General features: G+C 40.3%; 1 protein-coding gene across 1 annotated transcript in view; it reads right to left on the minus strand.

The window, feature by feature from the left end:
* Positions 1–24,561, minus strand: part of ccdc73 (coiled-coil domain containing 73) — a 70,494-nt gene that overhangs the window by 4,766 nt on the left and 41,167 nt on the right. The gene's annotated exons all lie outside the window — the stretch shown is intronic.

Below are 24,561 nucleotides of genomic sequence, written 5' to 3' on the forward strand. Positions count from 1 at the left end.
CATCTAATTTATCTAATTTTTTTTTGTTGCGTTTAAGTACAAACCGGGGCGGGGTTACGGTCTAATTTAAACAGTTGCGCACGAACGCCCCGCGTGCCAATAAATCATGTCTGACTGCAGCTTTTAAGGCCCGCTGCTGTATTTATCTGCGTTTTCCTATTTTATTTGCTCTGTTTTCTTAATTGTATTCGTTGAAAAGCTGTCGACATATTAAAATCACACGAACACTAAAATAATAAGAACTGTGACGCCTCAGGTTTTCAGCCGAAAGGCCAGAAAAAGGGAAATCATCACTGAGAAATGAATAAATACAAAATTAAATGAACGGAGACGCGCGTGCCGGAGGTTTAAAATTTAATGTTTCGTCCATACAACGAAAACACATTTTAACGGCTCACCTTACTGCTAACATTCTGGTTATCAGTTTCCTGCTTTGGGAATAATGCGATGAGAGTTCCCAAAGTGTGCGTGAAAAGTCCATTTATCTTCAACTCTCCACGCTTGCGCGTGCTGGTTGCCGTGGCTGAAGGGAGAACAACGGCCTTTCCCGTAATGCAAATTTGCGTCTTTTCCACCTGCGTCAAAACGCCGAGAACACAGCGCTAACCGTGTCTGACGTCCTGATAGACTAACAAAAGTGAGAAAGGAAAAAAAAGAAAGGAAAGAAAACTTAAGGAAAAAAATAAATAATTAAAATTAAAATGCCGGTAATGTATTTTTCCTGCGTCAAAACCTTTTAAAATGCACCTATTTCCGGTTATTAATCCGGTTATTAGCCATTAATACGACTTCCTTCAAGTGGTTTGGTTTTCAAATTAATTCGTTATTGCTCAACTGCATAAAAAACAAACAAAAAAAAGAAATCTAACATCACAACTAACTGTGCAGGGGCGTTGTTAGCATTTTCTTTAAAGAATCAAGTGGCTCAGGACACTGTGGGGAACCAGGAACAGAGTGTATTTTCTTCCACAGTGGAAAAAAACACAACTAGGCTTGATTTTCTCGCTCGTGTGCAGCCCTGTGCTCTCTTACAGGTGGTATCAAATGTGTGGGTGCACAAGAATTTAAACATTGTTCAGTAGTAAGTGGGAAGTTTTTAGATTTTTTTTTTTAAACTCATAATGATAATATTGAGGACTATGACAAAAAATCATAATCCTAAAAAGAATGTTAATACTGACATATTTACATATCAGAGACTACCAACTGAAGTATCTGGGGACCCCGAGAATAAATTACTGTCAGCAGAAATAAAATAAAAATAAAAAAAAAACAGAAGAAAAAATTAGTTGTGTGATTAATGAAATTGTAGAGAATAATAAAAACTATTATTATAGTAATATCAAGACAACGTTAAAAAATTATTGCACACACTTTTTTTTAATTTTCACATTATTACTTAACAGCTTATTTACCGTCCTTTGATTCTGGTATCACTGAGGTTTCACTCATTTCAATATAAATATTATGCCTGCTGTTTTTTATTATATTTATAAACATCAGACAGGACCTGACCTATTAGGCATCCACGAGGCATCCAAACCACCTCAGGTTGCTCCTTTAAATGAAGAGGAGGAGTAGCTCTACACTGAGCATTAAGCACCAAGCTTTGCACCCTACCTCTAGGTCTGAGCCCAGACACCTTTCAGAGGAAACTCATTTCAACCACTAATAAACACAGTCTTATTTATTCAGTCACTCATGACCACAGGTGAGGCTAGGAATGTAGATTTGATCCTTGTAGTTCAATAGCTTAGCTTTTATCTTAAGCTCTCTGTTCACAACACACCTGTACAAGATCTTTCTGTCATTCTCCCACCCTGTTCTCACTCGTGAACAAGACCTTGAGATCTTGAGATCAACAGCAACTCATCCCTGACCCAGAGTAGGCACTCCACCCTTTTCCAGCTGGGAACGGCTTCCTCAGACCTGGAGGTGTTAATTCCATCCTAGTTCTTCATACTTACCTGCAAACCACCTGAGTGTAAGGCTACATCCACACTAGACCGGATAGATTTGAAAACGCTCCGTGTCCACACTATCAACTTCAGTCGTTTTTTACAGAATTGTGCGTCCACATTGAAACAGCCGAAAACGCTTACGTTCCAGTACAGCACATGCATGAAACGGAAGACTATTCGACCTGCCTCATTTCTGTCTGCCGCTTCTTTACTTTCCAGCTCTTTGAAATGTCGCAACAAAATGTCGAGGAAAAGCACCGAGTTTTTTTAAATGGACTAACACTGAGGTGGAGTTGTTGCTGCGAGTAACACAAAAGTACAAAGTTGCAAAAGCGAGTGAGAATGAAAGAATTTGAAGAAAAGCTATCTGAAGCATGTACAGACTGATATCAATCTTTAATAGGGCTGTCAAAACTGAGAGCAAACAAAACAACTGCCCTTGTATATAAGTTTAATTGGTCACTTGACTGCATCACATGACTAAAATGTGTCATAGTTTTCAAAAAGGGGCTCCTGTTCACTGCGACGCGAGCACCATTTTCAAATGTATGCGTTTTCGGGAGCGTTTTCAAAACGCTGCGTTTTCCATCAGCGAAAACATCGTCTCAGTGTGAACGGGAGGCCCAAAAGGAGAGAAAACGATGCGTTTTCGTTTAGTGTGGACGTAGCCTAAGTGGAGGTCACCACCTGATACACCTAAGAGAATCACATCATCTGCAAAGAGCAGAGATGAGTCCACTGAATCTGACACCCTACGCCTCTTGGATATGCTACGAAATTCAGCCCATCAAAAGTTATGAACAGAGCAAAGGTTACAAAGGTTAGCACTGATGGAGACCAGTCTGACATTTTGTTGGCAACAAGTACCAAACTTTGACTCTCAACTAAAAACCAGTGAAGCTAAAGACATGCTACAGGCAGGCAGAGCACACAGTTTCCCTCATGCTATGTTCAGGGCAAGCTGGTATGTGACAGTTGCTGTCTGTGTTTCAGGACCAAAGGTAACACCTTTATGATGTAAAGCTTCCAGCTGAGAATTGGACAGCAACATCAGCACATGCATCACTCCCAGCAGGGTCACTGCCGCCTGGACTGGGCCTTGCAGTGTAGCAGTACCAACTCTCTTTTTCCATGTGTGACATGACCAGGGCATGCCCCAGCTGTGCCGGGTAGAGTTGGTGGGGCCGGCAATGGAGTCTATTTTAATTAAAATGACTGACTAGAGTACAACTACTCCTCTTGATGCTGTATAGTACTTAACATTAATATCAACTGCGTAAATTGCTGCATAGATGAATTTGGGTACTTTTGACAGGGAAACCTTAAAGCTACAAAACATATTTTTGAAAAGCACTAATAAAATCAAAGCAAAAATCTAATCAGTTATGTATTATTATACTCATTATGAACAAATTCACTGACAAATTCAAAATTGTAATGACAAGAAAGAAAAACACCAAAGTACAGTCAACAGGATGAGTTGACTGCAACAAAATATCTAAATAAAGTATGTAAAATGATTAAAAAACCTAGCATAAAATAAATAATATGGAGGACAAATGATACATTTTGAAGTAGAAGCAGGAAGAAGAAAATACTAAAAAACACACAGGTGTGATCAAATTTGTACCTTAGTAAAGTATTTAAAGTGAATGTAATAAATTACATTTCCACTATGGGCCTATCCATCCTCCATTCCACTTCAACGTCACTGTTTGTGGAGTGGGCTTTTGTTTTGGGTGGGAGCCAGTGACACCCAAGGCCCTCCCTCTAGACGCACCTCTGTCACCACGTATTTGTTAATTTAGCTCTTAATGCCTACATCACCAATCGAAAACTACTCTTGGCCGTTTACACTGCTATTTCCAGGAGAGAAACTCTTTTCTTCTCCCGCCTCCCACATTTCAGCCACGCCAACTTCCGCATGTTACAGAGTGCGCTGAGCCACAAGAAACAAGCTCAAGACCAGTTTATGACCCTGTGGCTATAATTTTGGATGACACAAAGACACAGAGGGGGAGAGAGAGGAGGACGACTGTGATGAAGTGCCTCCACACTGCAACAGAAAAAGTCATTCACAAAGACAGCGCTTCCCTATGCTAGCTCCACCCTACATGGGATTAAGTGCAGAAAAATCAGTATGTAGTGTATATTTTGAAATGTCTTGACTATAACTGACATGCCTTATATGTTCCTTAACTGAGGTCAGGGTGACACAACACTGTTGAGTAAGTCAGCTTGCTCACACAGATAAACAATTTTCTGTCATATGTGTGTCTTAGATTCCAGGACGCTCGTATTAAACATGTCCAAATGTCAAATTATGTCATTGCACGTGTAAGTAATCTGTTACTTGCACAAATAACCTGCAACTTCTGATTGCTCCAAATTGGAACAGAAATCCTGGCTCTCTACGGTTCCTGTAAGAGCAGATGTATTGTCATCTCAGGCACAGCTCCAGAAGCTCTGCCCATCTGCTGTTAAAATAATTTGCTTGCTAGAGACAGCCAATCTGAAGACACCGGCTTGAGTGGTAGTCTTTGTTTCAGATAGTGGATTAACTGAAATCCTACCCCAATGCCCAGTATAAGATAAATAAGGATTATTTTAAAGTGTGAATCATGCAAAGCTACTCTAATAGCTCTACACCTCTGCTAATTATTGTGATAAAATATATCTACTGGGCCAGTGTATTCAATGTGAAATGTGAGAAGATTAAGAACATTGCAACTACGTATATTTTACTTTTATAATTTTAAGATAAAAACAAAAATTATGTATGATAATGGAGTGGATACAATATCTCTTTTCAGCATCAGTACCACCAACTATTATTCCATAAAAAATCAACTTTCTGACCAAAATTGTCAATAGAGACTGAAAACGCAGGATTTTGGAAAAGTATTGGACTGCACAGGTTGCAGAGATGTACCTAATAAAGTGGCTGTTGACTGAAGCTTCCAGTGAAGAGACACAACCATAAGACCTGTGGATCAATGAAAGGAGCAGATGAAATGAATAGCTATGGAACGTTTTCTCTGCACCTCCAGCCGGTCACGGCAGATGGCCCCGCCCCTCCCTGAGCCTGGTTCTGCTGGAAGTTTCTTCCTGTTTAAAGGGAGTTTTTCCTTCCCACTATCACCAAGCGGTTGTTCGTAGGGGGTTGTCAAACTGCTTGGGTCTTCTGTGTATTACTGTAGGGTCTTTACCTTACAATATAAAGTGCACTGAAGTGACTTTTGTTGTGATTTGGCACTAACTGGATTTAATTGAAAATTGAGTTTCACATTGTTGCCATGGTTTGAGGACTCACTTATTGGCAAAGCTACGAAATTTTTATAGGTGTAAACAACCTGAAATTCAATTCAGTTCAGTTCAATTTAATTTTATTTATACAGCGCCAAATCACAACAACAGTCACCTCAAGGGGCTTTATATTGTAAGGTAGACCCTACAATAACACATACAGAGAAAAACAATCATATGACCCCCTATGAGCAAGCACTTTGGCGACAGTGGGAAGGAAAAACTCCCTTTTAACAAGAAGAAACCTCCGGCAGAACCAGGCTCAGGGAGGGGCGGGGCCATCTGCTGCGACCGGTTGGGGTGAGAGAAGGAAAACAGGATTAAGACATGCCGTGGAAGATTGAAACCAAATTGTTAAACAGAAACTAATGTTAATGTTTGTTTTCTGCACTGTTTGCAGCACAGTCCATTTATTTGGTTATTCTTTGCATCACTGTCGCAAAGTTGGAGTGTTTATTCTTTCTTTTTTTTAATTGCTGACTAAGACCGGAGCATATTTGCTAAATTTGAAACTGGCAGTTAGGGAATAACAGCAATACTTATGTCTATAATCGAAGCCTTTATGCCTGTCAATCAAAACTTCATACCCTTATCTCCAGTATTTGGATGAATATCTGATAAAGAAATTCAGCTGTTATTAAGGGGACATCGATCCATAGCAGGAAGCGTGTACACATGCCGCTTAATTCTGTAAAGTTGTACATATTAATATATAACTCTAAGGAGACTAACTCCTGTTTGGGAGGTGACCAAACGGTGGTGAGAGCAGTGGCCACCTCTTGGTTCCGGCCCTGCTGGCACACTTAATAGTCCCCTGCTTATTCGGCTGCAGCTTTCAGGAACTCAACTCAGCCGGACGACTGAATTTGCATAACAGTGTAAGATAGAAATTCATCCATTCAATCCATCTTCGTGCTGATGGATTTAACCGAACACTCCGTTAAAAAGATCTCTGAAGTCTCCTTCCATCCTCTCCATCTAAATAATGTGACCGACATGCTTCATGTAAATCAAACAGCTATTTTAAATATATTTATAAAAATCGTCATCAGCGTTGTTTTTATTTGACTGTAAAGCTTGAAATCATTCAGCGTGCTGACCTTTTTGCCTGGTCCAGACTAAGAAAGTCTGGAGCCAACATGAAAAGAGTCACGTCATAGTACCGCTGCCTCCTCTCAGCTCCAGTGTTCACATATTCCAAACATGCATTAAAATCTAAGATTCCCCCTGTGCTGTCTTCGGCGATACCGCCGCCTATTTATGGTTATCTCACTCTGACTGATGCTCCTGGTGTTGCCAGCTGTCTTGTTGTCATGACAACATGCTCATACACGGACACACAGTACCAGACACCAGTTTCGGTAAGTTTCTGTTTATTTTTAACAGGCTTCTCCAGAACTTAGACATTTTTTCCCTCCTCATCATCCTCGCGTAAAACGGACCACATCTGGACACAAACACGAGAAAAGAAGTGAAAACAAAGTTCCCAAAGCCACTGGAAGCTGATGTTTGGGTGCCAAACAGCTGCACGCATTTAGTCTTCAGCATTTATTAAGACACCTTGTTTCTCAAACAAGACGTCCAACTTTTAAAATGATGTCTTGATTTTGAGATGTATTTGTGTTTTCTTTAGTCTGCTTGCTCTTCTCTTTGAAGACAAATGGATGTTCTGCAGGCCGGAGATGCTGGCAAACTGCCACCAGTGGACCCAAACACACACACACACACACAGTTTGAAGCTTTAAAGTATCACAGTTAAAGTGGGTTTTCCCCCTCTTAACGGAAGTGTCCACTCAGCACTTTTCTTCCCATCACGCTCCTCCTCTGGAACCAATTATAGCACTGACATGTCTCAATTTGCTTAACACTCTGTACATCACAGTAAACAGACATGGTTGGACAGCAGCAGTGTGTTGTTGTTTACTCTCTGCGCACTGGTTAAATGTGGCTGCCTGCTGTATGAGTTTGGATGTATCTGTGTTAAGCTGATGAGGAGAGATAGATGGTGACTTCACCATCTGGAAATCTAGTCTGGCTCTCTGCGCAAGAGAACTGCTGACCCACGATTCAACTCTTCAACTCCACAAGGAACAGAGAGAGAGAGAGAGAGAGAGGGAGGGAGGTTAGCAGGAGGAGAGGATGAGGGAGGCAGGAGGTGCGCGGTGTTAAAAGTGCTTGTCATGAGGAGAATTCGGCGCGTCAGACTACTTTGTTCAGCCGTCAACAAGAGTCTTGGAAAGAGGAGTAGATGTGCACTCATCCAGACGTGCAGGCCGACACACACGGAGTCATGTTTCCATCACTTTAGGGAACATTAAACTGACTTACAGTCAAATCCAGGAGTTTTATCCCAAATTACCCACCCTAAAGTTTGTCACCAAAAGAAAGGCGAGCCCCCGCTACATCATTAGTACCATTACACGCTGTTTAGTGTGTAGTTTTTGTTCTTATTATAATGGCTTATGTTGTTTCAGAGCAAACTGTGGCTGACATGTTGGGAATTAAACGAATGGCTCAGTATTGAAGTGTGAGTCCGTGTGACTGTGTATTATCCTCTAAGCAAAATATACGTGAATCTGTAAATAAGACGCAGGTAAGAAAACACATTGATTTACTTTGTCTCATTTCTTCCTTCTAAAGGAAAATTCACAATCTTCATCAGTGTCGTCATCGACAACCACTTGAAAACTGGCTGAAAAATCCGAGTTATGATGAGTTTATTGGGTGCAGGAGTCCTGCCTCCGTATGCATGCATGGCTGGACCGTAACAATATAGCCACTGCACTGCGACACAAAGATTCAGCTGCCTGATAATGGAGCTAATAAAATGCAGTCTAGTTTTAATCTTAACTACAGGATGTTTTATCCTGCTGAGCGGTAGAAGTACGGGAAGATACTTTTCAGGGTGAAGGAGGTGAGAGGGGGAAACAGTCTGTTTTAGAAAAATGCATGCTGTGATTAGCAGCAGAGGGTTAGCCATGTCCTGCTTTTACACTTTCATTATTATCCATCTTCCACCAGGATATTTAGAGCGTCACACACTTCATTTGTTGCATTCTGCTGGAGTATCATGGAGTGACCTGCATCTTTTCTGCCCTGATTTATGGTAGAAATGTCTTTATTTGGGAAAAGTTTAATGAGTTCATAATTCTGGTTGAATATCAGGCAAGTTTCATATTTTTTGTTTGGAGTCTTCTGCTCAAATGTGCATCACCTGTTCCCACTTGATGTTTTCATTTCTGTTCTTCAGCAAGCAGCATTCATATTCAAAACATGTCAATCAAATCAATCAAAATTTATCTATATAGCACATTTAAAAACAACAGTTTTGATCAAAGTGCTTCACAAATTAAAAAAATAAAATAAAATAAAATAAAATAAGACAAATACAACGCAAGACGAGACAAACATAGAAACCAACCAAATGATAATCAAACTATCTTACATCAAAGCCAGAGTAAAAAGATGGGTCTTTAAACGAGATTTAAAAGACTGAACAGTCTCAGAAGAGCGAATGGCAATAGGGAGGTTGTTCCACAGTCTAGGAGCTGCAATAGCAAAGGCACGGTCGCCTCTGGTTTTCAACCTAGACTTAGGTTGCATTAAGAGCATCTGGTTAGAAGATCTTAGTGCTTTTATAGGATTATACAAATGAAGAAGATCTGTTAAATAGCTAGGGGCAGTGTTATTTAAGATTTTATAAGTGAATAAAAGAATTTTAAAATCAATGCGAAATTTCACAGGGAGCCAGTGTAACTTGGTTAAAACTGGAGTCATATGGTCATGCATTCTGGCACCCGATAAAAGACGTGTATATTCAAAACATGTTGCACATGTAACTGGTGATTTAAGCAAATCGTGTACATTTTAACTTATTTGTTATTCTGACACGGGACCAGGAGGTCAGGCAACTTTATGTTAAGATATGGTAGCAAACTAGCAACAGCTCTTCTGAACCCGAAAGTGTTTCTCCTTCTTTGTTTCTTTCTTCCTCTGTGTTCACACAGCCACACAGGAGAAGATGCTGCTGCCGCTGCTAACTGAGATAACAATTCATAATTCACATTCATAGTTTGGGAGTAAGACTAATTATTGTTTCTTTTACTCTATCTCTGTGATGTAAATGAGAGGGGATCTCTTCTTGTCTTTAAGGGAGAGTTAAAGCAGCTTGTTTCGGACACTGGATGAACTAAGGCGGCTGTCACAGCTTAGTTTAAGATGAAGAAAGATTCTTTTGTACTGGCTCAAAGACCAAACATAAAGAATTGAAAAGACTATAATAAATCACTCTTTATTTCCCCTTAATTGCAATTAATATTACAGCATGTTTACTTCAGTCAGTTGTAGTTTATCGGCAAAAATTTAAAACTCAGCCTTGGCTAAATAAGGTCACTCGTGCCGTCAGGCAGGAATGCAGGAAAGCAGAACGAAAATGGAAGAAAGATAAGCTCCACGTTTCTTATCAAGTGTTTAGAGATTGCTTAAATAACTATCAGCGCACCATCAAGGTAGAAAGAGCAAATTATTTCTCCATGATCATTAACAAGAAGTCTGGTAATCCTAAAGCTCTATTCAATACAATCAATTCTGTCTTGCATCCCACCACATCAGTCATATCTGAGACTGCCCCACACACGCCTGAGGATTTTCAAAAATTCTTTACTGAAAAAATTAATGATATCCGAGCACATATCCCGCTCCCATCCCAAGACCCCTCTGAACCACCTACATGTTCGTTCCTTTTTTCAGAATTTAAACCGGTTTCATTATCCCATCTCACTGATATAATAATGCACATGAAACCGACTACGTGCCCCTTGGATATGTTACCTACACCATTTCTCAGAGATGTGCTGAAGACAGTCGGCCCCAACATCCTTGCTATTGTAAATGGCAGTATCTCGTATGGAACTGTTCCTGACTTGTTTAAACAAGCTGTTGTCCAGCCGCTTCTAAAAAAACCTGGTTTAGATCCGTCAGTTCTTGGCAATTTTAGACCAATCTCTAAGCTGCCATTTTTGTCTAAGGCTCTTGAGAAGATTGTCCTCCACCAATTATCCTCATTCTTAGACACGCATAATATTCTGGACAAATATCAGTCTGGTTTCAGGGCCTTCCACAGCACAGAGTCTGCTCTACTGAAGGTGTTCAATGATGTGCTTCTAGCTGCTGATTCTGGAAAAAGTACAGTTTTAATCCTTTTAGACCTGAGCGCAGCATTTGACACTGTCGACCACACAATCCTATTGAACCGTCTAAAGACATGTGTCGGCATTCAAGGTTCTTCTCTAAAATGGTTTGCCTCTTACCTAGAGAGCAGAACATATTCTGTGATGCTGGGTAACAAATACTCTTCCCCAGCTACACTAACCTGTGGAATACCTCAGGGCTCTATTCTGGGCCCGGTCTTATTCTCCTTATACATGCTCCCATTAGGCTCCATTTTTCAGAAACACCAGATCCCTTACCACTCTTATGCAGACGATACACAGTTCTACCTTTCTCTAAAACCAGGTGCTGATACTACGCTGCAGAAAGTCTCAGAGTGTCTTAGCGACATACATTGCTGGATGTCTCTGAACCTTCTCAAACTAAATCATGACAAAACCGACATTATAATCTTCGGTAAGCAGGACTCTATTAGCCTCATAAGAAACAATCTGGGCCCATTATCAGCTAATGTACATCCCCATGTAAAAAATCTTGGTTTCATTTTTGATTCCACTCTCAAGCTGGACAGGCAAATAAATTCAGTTGTTCGTGGCAGTTTTTTCCAACTCAGGAGCGTTTCTAAACTCAAAAATATCCTGTCATCTAAAGACCTGGAAACTGTTATCCATGCTTTCATATCGTCACGTCTTGACTATTGTAACTCTCTCTATTTAGGTATTTGTCACTCAAGCCTGTCACGCCTGCAACTTGTTCAAAATGCAGCCGCAAGGCTCCTGACGGGTACTAGAAAGAGAGAGAATATTACCCCGGTACTTGCATCACTACATTGGCTACCAGTTAAATATAGAATTGATTTTAAGGTTTTATTATTTGTTTTTAAAGCCCTCCATGGTTTGGCTCCAGGTTACATTTCAGATCTTCTTAGCCTGCACTTGCCCACTCAATCTCTGCGCTCCTCCAGTCAGATGGTTTTATCAGTTCCACGCTCCCAGCTCAAATCTAGAGGTGACAGGGCTTTCTCCATTGCCGCCCCGAGACTCTGGAATAGTCTCCCCCCCTTCATAAAATTCTCTCCATCCTTGGAAATCTTTAAATCAAATCTCAAGACCTACTTATTTTCCAAGGCTTTTGGATCTCGCTGATATTACATGTCTTACAAAGTTTTCTTTCTATTTTAATTCTTTTATTATATTATTCCTCTGTTCAGCACTTTGGCCGACACTTGATGTCTTTTAAATGTGCTATATAAATAAAGTTGACTTGACTTGACTTCACTTATCAGCTAAATGAGTGAAGCCATCTTTAGCGTTAGTGTTCTATTTATCAACTGGTAATGATCAGAGCTGTCCATTAAGGCCCTAAATTAAACCAACGTGAGTTTGTGGACATTTTATATCAGAGGTCACTCTTCTTGTAATCTTTGGTGTTAACATTCTCACAGTCTGAGAGCCTCTCAGCTTCAGTGACGAACACAAACACACATTTGCGTCTTTTGTTCTGTGTTTTGCTGATAAATGTCCTCTGATCCATCATGATAAGCCTTCTGATCTTTGATAGGACTCGGGCTGAGAAAGAAGCCAGCAGCGCGCTACAGGATAGTCTCGGCAACATGTTCAGGTCAGTCTCCTCTACCTCGTCCCCTCTTTTTTCTTCTTCTCCTGTTTGTTCTTTTTTCTTTCTTCACACAAAGAATCACGCTCACTTTCACTCTCCACTTTAACATGGCTGCCTCTTATCCCCGAGGAGCTCTCAGGCATCTGACCAGTCGACCAATCTGGTTTAAAGATTGATGGCCCCCGCGGCCAATGGAACACATTCCTGCTCCACGAACAACAAATTATCTTCAAATGAAAACTCGACAACCTTAGCCCCAATGTTTTCTCTAGAAACACAGAGATCCCAGTGACCCGAGGAATACTTTGTTTTCCCAGCAGACTGGCATTAAGGTGGAGCATCTTTAAATTAAGAACTCATTTCAAGTTTTTCCCCTTTTATTTAAAGAATATGATGATGTTTTGATGCCATGCAGGATTAACTAGAACATTTAGCTGTGTAAATCTGTGTGTGTTCATGTTTACTCAGGTGTGTTTTATACCTTTGTGTCAGATATTTATGTGTATGAAGCCCTCTTTTGTTTCAGCAGGTTGTGTCTGGATTAGTCGGGGCCAAAATGTGTCCTCCCTGCTCTCCTACAGACGTGCTGCAAGTAAGAGTGTGTGTGTGTGTGTGTTTGTGTGCGTTCACCCTGGATCCTCCCGTTTGAGCTATTTACTGATATGGAGCAAGGATGAGCACTGCAGCATGCAGCTGGCTAGCAATATGGTAACTGATATCATTTTTTTTCGTTATGACTTTGTTTCTGCCAGTCGGCATTAATAAAATGCAATTTTATGAAAATTATGGCAACACACAAAAGAAGATACAATGGTACATATATGCAGTTCGTCTTAGGCTAACCATTGCACTCCTCCTTGTGCTTCAGGCGGAAGAAGAAGTTAGTCTCTGCCATGTTGTGCTCCAGCTAAACAAAGCAGATTTCTCTTAAAGACGCATCCAGAGTCATGCAAAGGAGCAAAGAGCAACAGTAAAGCACAGCTGGTTACACAACAGGGAGTGCGCCACATATTCATCAACTTGCATTTTGTTCCTCGGTGGAAAAACAGAAGTATCATCAAGAGGGAGGCAAGATGATGAAGAAAGATGAGTCACACGTGCTAAATGCAAAAGACTGACTCAGCAACAGTTTTGCAGGGCAGTTGGACAATTTGCATGTTAAAGTTGGCTTTGGAGTGTGCGCGTTTCTGTTGAAACTCTCCTGGGGTTTCATAACTTGCAGATTAGAGCAGTTCCTCTGAAAGTATTCGGCAAGCCTCAGAGTGGAGATTAAAACCACTGCAGGTGGGGCACAGTTGAGCCGGAGGTGGTGGTGGTGGGTACGGAGTGAGTGTGCTGTTACCTCGTTAAACATGAACTGCTTCCAGCTTCCAACTTTGAGAACCACAAGAAGATAGGGTAAGGTCACGCACTGGTCGCACACAGACTAACATGACTGATTTTTTCTTTCTTTCTTTTTTTTAACTGACACTGGTAATTAATAGTTTTAAGTGAACTTAATGCCACTGTCATGACCTTTGACCTCCAAATAATGTTTTCTTTGGCCAATTCTGATCACAAATTTACAAGCCACAGTGGACAGGCGCTCTCTGCAAACACAGGTGCTGGACCAGACTGACCTGGAACAGACTCAAGTCTCTGCCTCTCTGAAGCTATTTGAATAAACACCGGCTACTTTACAAATGATAAAGCAGGGCGCAAATAACGGCCCGGCCCCAGATGGTGGATATGGAACCATTAAGTGCAGTCCCAGAATGCTTTAGGAGTGTGGTAGCTGCGCTCTCAGTTTTTCATATTTTAGAAAACCTTGAACCAACTGTGATCACACACACACACACACACACACAGGAAGAAAGTAAAATGAATTGCAGCTCGAAATAACTCAACTGCTGGAATTCAGAGAAGCAAGAATCGTTAAAGTTATGCTTGACACTGGCCTGTTCTAACACTGTAATGTATATCAGGTTATTATAATTAAAACAGAAAAAATTGGCAGGGGAGACTGTTTAAAATAATACAGTACATGAACATACATGTGTGTTATCTGCACATAACATAGAGAGCACAGACTAAAGTGTTGAACCAATGAAAGTTTATAGTTAGGGGTGGTTCAGGTGGGATGATCTGATATCGTCGTGTTGGTGTTGTTCCCAGATCATCATGAAAATGTTGTTCCAGGTTCAACATTGCAAGTGACCAATCACATTATTGTGACGTTATTCTTTTGCGCACCAACCCATTCGTGCATTTATGAAATTCCAATGTTGCAAGGACAATATCAATTCTGCTTAGCGTTTATTAAAGGGTTAGGGTTAGGGTTAGGGTCCGTTGATCGGCGGACAAAGGCGGTTTCTCGCAGCTTAAGTACAGTTTTTTGTTTTACGCCGGTTTTTCCCGAAGTCGCAAAAGTATGACATCACAACATTCTGATTGGTCACTTGCAATGTTGATCCTGGAACAACCTTTAGTATGATGATCTGGGAACAACACCAACACGAGGATATCAGATCGTGCGGTTCAGGTGAGCCCGAAACATCCCTTAGTTACGCTGCAACAGGGCTGGGCTGCTGGGGGCTTCGCATGATGAGTGTTTCTTCCTTACTCACCTTTTTCACTCTCTGTGTTTATACACCTCTTTGCTTTCAATCATTAGTTATTATTAATCTTGTCCCATTTGTCCCGTCTTCCTCCCCTCAACCTTCAACGGGTCACAGCAGATGGGCGCCCCTCCCCGAGCCTGGTTCTGATGGAGATTTGGGGGTTTCTCTGTATTATTGTAGGGTCTTTTCAATAAAAGCAACTCAAGGCAACTTAAAACTGTACAAATAAAACTGAAGTGAATGTGTGCATGAACAGCTGAACGTGTAATTGGTCGATTGGTTTTTAAGACTAAAAAAATGTATTTACCATTCATGCTCTTGAATGAGTGTAGAGTATGCACAGTCAGCATAAAATCCTCAATGGAGAAAAAAATGTAAATGTGTGCTTTAAAACAAAACAAGAAGCCGAAAGACATAAAAAAATAAAAATAAAAATCAAACCAAGCTGTGGCTGTCTTAGTGTTACGCATAATTTGATTTAAAGATTATATAAAAATATTAATGAGGGCAACTTCGCTACTGACATATCTCACTCTTATAAGACCAGATATTCAAAGTAACATAAATGGTTCAATGTATTGTTACTTATTAGTAAGTTGTTCAGATATAATTAATGTATTCGCTGTTCCTGTGGAAATGTGGATTTCTATGAACACTTTTTAGATGTTTTTGCTGAGGCAGATGTGAAGAAGAGGACAGAGGGAGAGGTAGTGATATACAGACACAGTCACACGCACACACAGATGTTGGCGTGCTATCAGCTTTAGCAGGCTGTGCAAAGTAAGTTATGTTCTGGCTGTTGCAGACAATTCTTCAAAGATACTATCTCTGTCTCTGAGCAGACGGCTGAGGGAACGACTTCCAAATCAGTATGTATGTATATTTTCAGCATTGAATAGAAGAGCAACAAATCACTGCTCTCTCCTTAATATCCAGCCAAATCCACCGACACAATCTGTAGCTGTAGACATGAGTTAATATACATCTGAAAATAGATCCAAACATCTGACCCACTTGAGATGGCTTTGATTTAACTCACCAGACACTAAAATTTGTCTCATGCTAAAACAGACGGAAAAGAACTGCTCATTAATCAGGCTCATTAAAGTTTTTTGGCCATTGCTGCACTTTTAGGTGAAATTGAGGGAACACTGCAGGTAATCTGTGACCTTTTCGCAGGTCACGTTCAGAGGAAATGCAGGCACTGGCATGGAGAAAAAATAAATACAAAAACAGCAGTTTTATAAACACACAAAACCAGAACGGACTCATGTCTGATAAGGCGAGTCTATGGGTAAAACACATCTATAAAAAAGATAAATAGAAATAAACAGACTGATATCAACCCCTGTGTGCCTTCAGCCAACGCTTGACCCTTCCCTAGTTTCACCAGGTTTAACAGGTACTGATAACTCTTGCTTGTGCCGAAAACCACATAAAACCAGGAGGGAGAAAGATAAAAGGACCGAGACGAGCGTGAAATGCAACAAAGAATACACAATGAAACTAAACCAGTCAAGGCCACAGTGGGATCTAACAGCTGGGTGCTGATGGAGTATGTTTTGATGTTGTGCTACAGTCAAAGTAACCTCTGATTCACGGCATCAAACAAGACCACGGTTGGAATGAGAAACACAAAGCGGGGGCGGGGGAAAGGTGCAAGAACATTTGAACTTTGACCTTGGTCTCCCAGGTGTCTGTGTTGTTACTCTGGCTCTCTGGGAGGGACTGGTGGCCTGCCTGGGGTCTACCTGGCCTCTTGCAGGATTTCTGGGCTGTATTGCTTGTTGTCATGCATATATCAACAAATTATAGACTCATGGGTGCCAATGTTTGGTAAAAGTTCATAGCCAGCTTGTTTTGATGATCAGGTTTTTCTTTTCTTTGCCCAATAATCCAACATATTATAAAGGAAATGAAAAGTAGGTACTCTGAAGTACCTTATATTAAATGGAAAATGAAGCAGCCAGAGATTTCTCATGTTTTAATAATGATAACACTGTTGAATGTAAGTTTTCATGTGCGCACACCTGTCGTCTCCTTTCTCTCGCTCATTCTCATTGATATCTTATTTTTCCTCCCGTAACACAATTCTGTTTCCAGGTGAGTTTTTAAACAATGTCGAGCAGAGAGAACATTTCTCAGAAAATAACTTTTTTTTACTTCAGAAAGAAAGAAAAAAAATCCCCCTTTGTCAAAAAAAATAAATAAATAAAAATAAAAATTCAGAAAAATAAAATATTAAAAAGTTACTCGCTTCTTTGGTTGTAAGGTATAGTAGTAAGTAAGTTTCACATCATAACTGATTGTGAAAAAAAGAGGTCACAATCGGTCGAGGTAAATTGCTGCCACTCCCTGAGTCTGGTTCTGTGGTTTCTTCCTGTTAAAAGGGAGTTTTTCCTTCCTACTGTCGCCAAGTGCTTGATCACATAGCATATTGTAATATGTATAAAGTTCTCCAGATTTATAGTATTAATGCAAGTGCTACACTCAACACAGAAAACTAAATGTTACCCCCCACCCTTCCACACTGGGCTAACCAGACTGTAGTGACAGGGATCAAGCATTGCCCTCCATCCTCATCTTGTCCTTATCACCTGCTCATAACGAGCGAGATTCAGTCAGCCAACCGGGACTATAAAGTAGCTAATAGGGAGTCAGACCAGAACAGATTACCCTTCTGGCAATGATACATTTGGCAAGTAAACTGGCAGAAACACTGAAACAGATCTCAGACAGAGGAAGGACTGCATACATGTGTTTATATGTGTGTTGGGTTCACTGGCTGGTCAACAAAGCGTTTTAGGACAAAGGAAAAAAGCAACATTCCAAACTAGCATTATAAACTGTGGCTAATGCTACAGGACACGTTTTCTGTATGTTTGCCATTAGAGTCATGGATCAAACCACAATTGTCTAGTTTAGCTCTGAGCCTATTATACACAGCCATACCCCCCCCCCCCCCCCTCCCACACACACACACACGAAGATCTTTTCTAATATAATATAAACTATAAAGTAAATTGTAAGGTTATACTTGGATTATCAACTATGTTGGCTCAGACCTCAGAGGGAAGACTGAAAACTGATTTCAGAGGATATGGAGTATTTTTCTTTTCCTTCCTGTGGCTAAATACATATTTAAACAGATTTCTGTCCTGTGAAAGACTTTACAGATATTTAGCAGTTTATGGCTTCTTCCAACTCAGCTCACTCTGCCAACCACCACTTGTGACTGGTTAGTAGATCTGTCATTAAAACACACGCCGTTAAGATCTTAAGTTCAGCTCAGAACTGGTGCCATTACTTACTACTTACCTGGTTTCAGGAATGTCAAGCCTGATAGAATACACATATACAGGAAAAGCCCAAGTTGCAAATGTTCATAAAATGCAGAAGGAAAGGCGATGATCTCAGTCAACTGTCAAGGACAGCTGAATAATCTAACAAAAGGTAACCACAGATGAACCACAAGGAAGTACACACAGCTTTGAGGGAGAATCCAACAAAAAAAAACAACATCTCAAAATCCAAAAGCGGCAATCATGAGGTCACAGAAAACTAAAAACACCCCAAAACTAAAACCCTGACGGTGATATCAGCTTTGCAAACACTACCCTGTTAAAATTCACAATTTACAGAAGCAACCACGTGTTACATGAAGGTGTGGTACCAAACTCTATGTATCTGAACTGAGATACAGGGTGTCTAAAATTCCACTAGTTTAACCCTAGGGAACCATAAATTACAATGCCATTATGACAGCTTTTTAGTCATACAAATCCAGTTTTCATTTTGTTGATATTGGTATATTTTTTCATTGTCCACATTTTGAAATCCCTAAACTATGGATTTATATTCTTAGGCAGTAAATACAGTGCGATATCAGCCTTGGCATAGCAGTTAAAAACAAAAAGAAAACGATGCTCGTTATATTACATACACATTCCTTCATACATTTAGAGATTATTGCCCAACAGACCAACTCTGAATCCATCACCACTGCCTCTTTTGACATCTTCATCTTTGTCTCGTTACAGTTTAGTCTATTTATCCGGATTGCATCTTTTTTTCCTGGGTTTTTTGTTGCAACATTTTTGAGTTGGTGGGTGAGAGCGTAGCTCGGTCATGAGGTCTCCCGCTGCAGAGTGACCGCTCAGCGACGCTCGCCATGATGAAGTACCAGACACATTCCAGCACTTTAATAACAAATGGGCTGACAGCGAACGATGACGGGGGGGTACGAGTTCAGTCATCAAGTGTAATAATAGATCATTTTAACACTGTTCTTTGGTGCTGCATAGTCTGTAAGTATCTCGTGCTGTGACAAAACTTTGATAACTGAGGTTACCGCTGTTCTTTTACTTGAAAGCATTGACTGAACTCGGCACAGCAATAGCAGACTCCTTGCAGCCCAGTAGGAGATATTCTGCTTCCCTTTAGTTTTCTTAACATTTCTATTTTCTGTTTTCTTTCCATCAGAACTCCCTTGCAAATCTCAACCTTCTATTTCTAGTTCCACATGTTGCTCTTGGAGGACGGCCCGATTTCACTTCCGACACGCAGAAACCCACCAGAAAACAAACACTGTTTGTCTTTATCAGAGACACAGGGAGAGATGACCACAGTGGCAGCGGGCAGGAGCTCCGCTGATCTGATTCTGATGACCTGTGACCTCATTTTTTTCCTCCATCTGACAGGTCATTTCAGGCCGGACTGAACACAATCAATCAACTACTAACAGATCACTATCGACTCACATTATTGCCTCCCTCCAAATAGTTATTTGAAAGTAAAAACACTTTATCCATCATTATCAATTAGTTATCAAAACCGTGTGTGTAACAATTGTCTCTTTGATCCCACAATTCGATGAAAATTATTGTCGAATAAAAATGACTGAAGAGTTATCAATTAGACAACATGGGGAGAAAAACGACTATCTTCACTGAGAAATGTTTACCGGCTATGAAAAACCATTAAAAGAGAGAAAAAAAACATGAGAACAAATAACAGGCAGGCACTACAGGAAGTGAGTAAATCAAACTGCTGACCTCTGTGTATCAGTAAATCAGCTCATGGAGCCATTTCTAAAATTACTGCTCTGCAGAATGAGAATGGTAAACTTCAAAAATAGAAAAATGAATCTTGGCTTCAAAACACCAAAAGAAAACTCGAAAAAAAACGTAGGAGCCTTGAAACAAGTTCTACAATAAAAACAGTTTAGACCACACGGCTGTAAACTCTATCTACAAAGCGCTCTCCCAAACACAAGCGTGCAGCTTTGTGCTCATTTGTAAACTGTAGGCTGGATAAGGAATTGTGAATTTAAATACAGCAGATAAGTGGGGGGCCAACCGTAATGTTTTGTAGGTCTGGAGGAGTTGATGGGGGTTAGTGAACGTGAGCCGTTTTGCATTTCTGTTTCCACTACAGCCAAGACTCCCCTTCGCTAGATGTGCAGTGTAACAGTGAGTAATATGCAACCATAACAACCCTCAGTATGAGTGTGGGGTACAACTATTGAAAAGCAACAATGGAATGAAAAATCCTTCCTCACCTAACAACTTCAACAATTTAAGAAAATTTATTTCTGTTTTGTCTTGGTGTCACACTTAAGGTGGTGTCACACTTAAACAGGAAACAGAAACCATTCGAATAAAAGTTAAACCTTCTAAAATCTTGGTTACAGCACTAAAGCACAACCTTTCATTTTGATGGGAAACATTCTCTGTGCCCTGTTTGTGTTGCCTGTTTTCTTGCTGAGGACAGGATCACCAAGACTTGACTTGTTCTTTTGAGTTTGTGTCTTCTCTATACCCATATAAATAATGCAACTAAGGGCTCAGTCAAACAGGCCATGAAACCGGTTAGTTGTACAGAGAAAAATATGTATTCCCTGACTGGGTGGTTCCTGGTATCAATTGCTAAAGCCCGAGTCACCCAAACCTAGAGAGGGTCAGTAACACCTTGGTAACTGGGGAAAGTGTGTATTTTGTGATGAGTTGGCATTTGGTTTCTGGTCGCTAGCGTAGCTACACTACAGCTCGGAGAGTAAAATGGTGAGTACAGGCAAGTCTGCATCTTTCGTACAAACTACAGATGCAGGTGGTTATCTGCTAGCAACCAAAGCGGTCACAAGCAGATTTTTGGTGCAGCACCCAGTTTCTGACTGATTTGACCCAGTCTCTTCCTGCAACCACTCACCAACATATTTACATATATGCAGATTTTTTTCCGGTTGCCAGACGATCACTAAAGCCCCTTTTCCATTAGTACCTACTTTGATCGACTCGGCAAGGCTTACAGGTTTTTCCATTAGGTACAAGGACAAGGTACTAAAATGTGACATCATCAGACTACATGCCACTGATTGGCTGGTCAGTAGCGACACTCGATGATTCATGAGTCATTCAGGAAAATCAAAATCGTCATGTTTGAAACTCGGCGACAAAGAAAATGGCTACAAAAAACAACACTGTGTTCCCCGAGTGTGACGAACAGCTACAGACCGAGCAGCAAGTATATATTTGCTTCGACGTCTTTTCGTGTTCGTGTTGCATATTAATGACATCGCAGGATGTGCAGACACGTTGCTTTGACATGCTATGATTGCAACCAACCGTAATGGTCAAAAAGTCTAAAAAAACAAAAAATGATCAAGTAACAGAACAACTGTATTTGAACCACATCACTTATGTTTCTTTACAATGAGGAAATTGAACTTTTTTATAGGAATTTAAGATTTTAAGGTTGTTTTATGGAAGAAAAACGAACAATCGACATGTTAAGAAAAGGGCTGAGCAGAAGTTTAAAAGTTTTGTTGCTCCTGTGGTTGTTACTGGAAACATTTGTACAAAACTAAATCAGTTGCGACTGATTTAGTTTTGTACATTTCAGAACATCCCCAATGGCTAATGGCTTTTCAGTCACAGTTCATTAGTCTGTTAGCCTGTGGTTTGAAACTTAGAGTGTGTGGTTGTGCAGTCAGACCCACACCTTCACTCAACACATTCAGTTACAAACACCAAGAAGACAATGGGGAAAATGTCTGAGGCTTTAAGTGGGACTTCACAACCGATGGGTGACATCACAGCAGCGATGCCCATCTTGTATACTGTCTGAGGTGTTTTCACTGCCATATTGAAACCTTTTCATAGCTCATAATGACCACTTTTAAAAGATTCGCACAGAGTGTACAGACTGAATTCTACATGACACAAAAGTATGCCTGAATCAAGTTCAATTCAATTTTATTTATATAGCGACAACTGTAGCTTCAAGGTCCTTTATATTGTAAGATAAAGACCCTACAAGGAAGAAGGAAGGAAGGAAAAGAAGGAGGAAAAACCCAAAAATCAAATGAACCCCTACTTTTGCCGAGCAAGCACTTGGCAAAAGTAGGAAGAACAAACTTCCCTTTAAGAGAAAGAAACCTCTGGAAGAACCAGCATCAGGGAGGGAAAGCCATCTGCCGTGACCAGTTGGGGGTGAGGGGAGAGAGACAGGACAAAAAAACACACTGTGGATCTGTTTCTCCTTAATGTTGGCATGTTGCACAAGATGTTGTAACTCTGTAGTGCTCCGATTGATGAATGCAGGATGTCAAACTACCACATAAGGGGCAATGTGACCTTAAGTGGGCCGGACCAGTGAAACTCCACTTTCTGTGAGTTTCAAGGTGTCTAACTTTACATTTAATCCCTGACATATATTAATGTAAGAAAAAGAAGTGCAATCTCAACAATACATTTCAGTTTTCTTTATGATAAAATTGTAAAATCTATTGTAAAAAGCTCTGGTAGCTGGTTGACCAGGCAATGGCAGCTGTATTCATAATGATGTTCTTCTTTTCGATATAGTAGATACTGGAAAAAGTAAACTTTTCTGTCATTTAATCATTTCTCTATTAAGTAACTAAAATATTTGGTGTTGCATGAATGGCAACAAGGGAAGTCTTAATCAATAGAAAAATCTATAAAACTTATTTTTTTAAAAAACAGTTAAAAGTGCAAAATCTATGCACCGCTGCACATTTAGAAAGCCTTCCAGGGGGTCAGACATGGCGGGCCGATGTTTGACACCTCTGGTCCAATGGATCTGTGAATTCATATTTCTGTTCTGTGGTGGCATTGAGCTGATTTTTGTCAAGTCAAATAGTATTCTGAACAGTGTTGGTCAAGTTACTTGAAAAAAGTAATCAGTAACTAATTACCGATTACTTCCCCAAAAAAGTAATCACGTTAATTTACTGATTACTTATTGTCAAAAGTAATTAATTACTTAGTTACTTTTTAAAAACACGATTTACAACCTGAATAGGTGATAAAGCGATAGATCTTTCAGCCCAATTCTACTTTTTCTGCATAATCCATCATACAAAATGTAATCAAATGGAAAAGTCTCTTTTTAAAACTTGTTTTATTAGTTTTAATCTTTTAACTTTATGCATCAAGCAAAAATTTAATTATATGCAACATTCTCTGACTGGAAGAAATTTGTTTAACATTTAAACCTATTTTCTGCACATTCCAGCACATAAAATAAAACCTTTTTTTGTGTTTACACTCAGTCTTTCAAATAAATGCAAGTAAAACACAGCAGAAAATAAATAAAATCAAAGACTAGCGGTCCTGTTGCTCTATTTTCACCTGTAAAGCAGGAGTGGCGTAGGCGGAGGTTTACCCTGGTGCAGGTGTGCCGCAGCGGTCAGTTTCTCTGTGAATTTCCCATTACGTGGTAGCGCACTTGGTGCTTGCTTGGAAGTTTAGGGGGGGTTTTCGCTGTAAAAAGAAGTTTTCTTCCCACGCACAACGGACACTAATGTTTTTGTCACTTTTTATGGAATCAAACTCAAAGTAAGGTCAGTACTTCCACACTTTAAACGCTGCACGCTCATACTCTCTCCCGCACTCGATATATGATCCACTGTTGATCTGCACACAGCTGTTGTCACGAACGCACTTGCTTACGTCACTGTCATGAGACATTCTTGCAAAAAAATCACGGTTTTAGTAACGCAGTAACGCAGCGTTCCTACGGGAAAGTAACGGTAATCTAATTACCGTTTTTGCAATAGTAATCCCTTACTTTACTCGTTACCTGAAAAAAGTAATCAGATTACAGTAACGCGTTACTTGTAACGCGTTACTGCCCATCTCTGATTCTGAATCACAAAATCACAACTCAAGGTCAAAACCGTTACTGTCACGTACACATGAACTTTAAACGTAGTCTCATAGAGCCTGGTTCCCTAACATTTTTATATTTATGGCTTTGACCTTGTTCAAACTGTGGCAGTTGAGGAGAATAAAATATTTCCCTCGAGTGAGATCGTAAAATTTCCATTTTGGTTCTATTTGTTTTGTCCTTTTATTCACATTTTATCTCCTGGGTCTTGCCCCTCCAGTATACCATGGAGGTCATCCAGACTTATCCCCCAGTAACCCACTCTGGAGGCAGAAGAAGGCAGTGGGTCTCTGAGCAGACTAGTCCATGGAAAACCACAGAGGCCATGAGCTGCACAGAGTGGGAAAATGACACTGTCTCTGTTAATGAAATCATAATAGAGAGAGACATTCATCTGTGTCGCTGCTGTGCTATCAAAACAAACAGAGCTGAGCTGTATCAGAGTGGTTAATGGGGCAGTGAGTGGGATGACGTCTAGCACTGAAACGAGACCTGTGTAAGATGTTCTGTCAGCACAAAAGCAGCCGTCAGATGAAAAATCAGAGGAAAAACAACACAAAAGTCATATTTACAGACAACAAAACATGCAAATGTGGACAATTCAAAAGCCCCAGTGTGAAGGATCAACCTGAGACTTGAAGTGATTTGTAAGACACGGATGTGACTGAAAAACTGACGGATACGGGTTGTCAGCAACAGGTCAATCACACAATGAAGCA

Source organism: Neolamprologus brichardi, chromosome 7 (assembly GCF_056152115.1).
Source record: "Neolamprologus brichardi isolate AB-2024 chromosome 7, ASM5615211v1, whole genome shotgun sequence".
Taxonomy (NCBI): Eukaryota; Metazoa; Chordata; class Actinopteri; order Cichliformes; family Cichlidae; genus Neolamprologus; species Neolamprologus brichardi.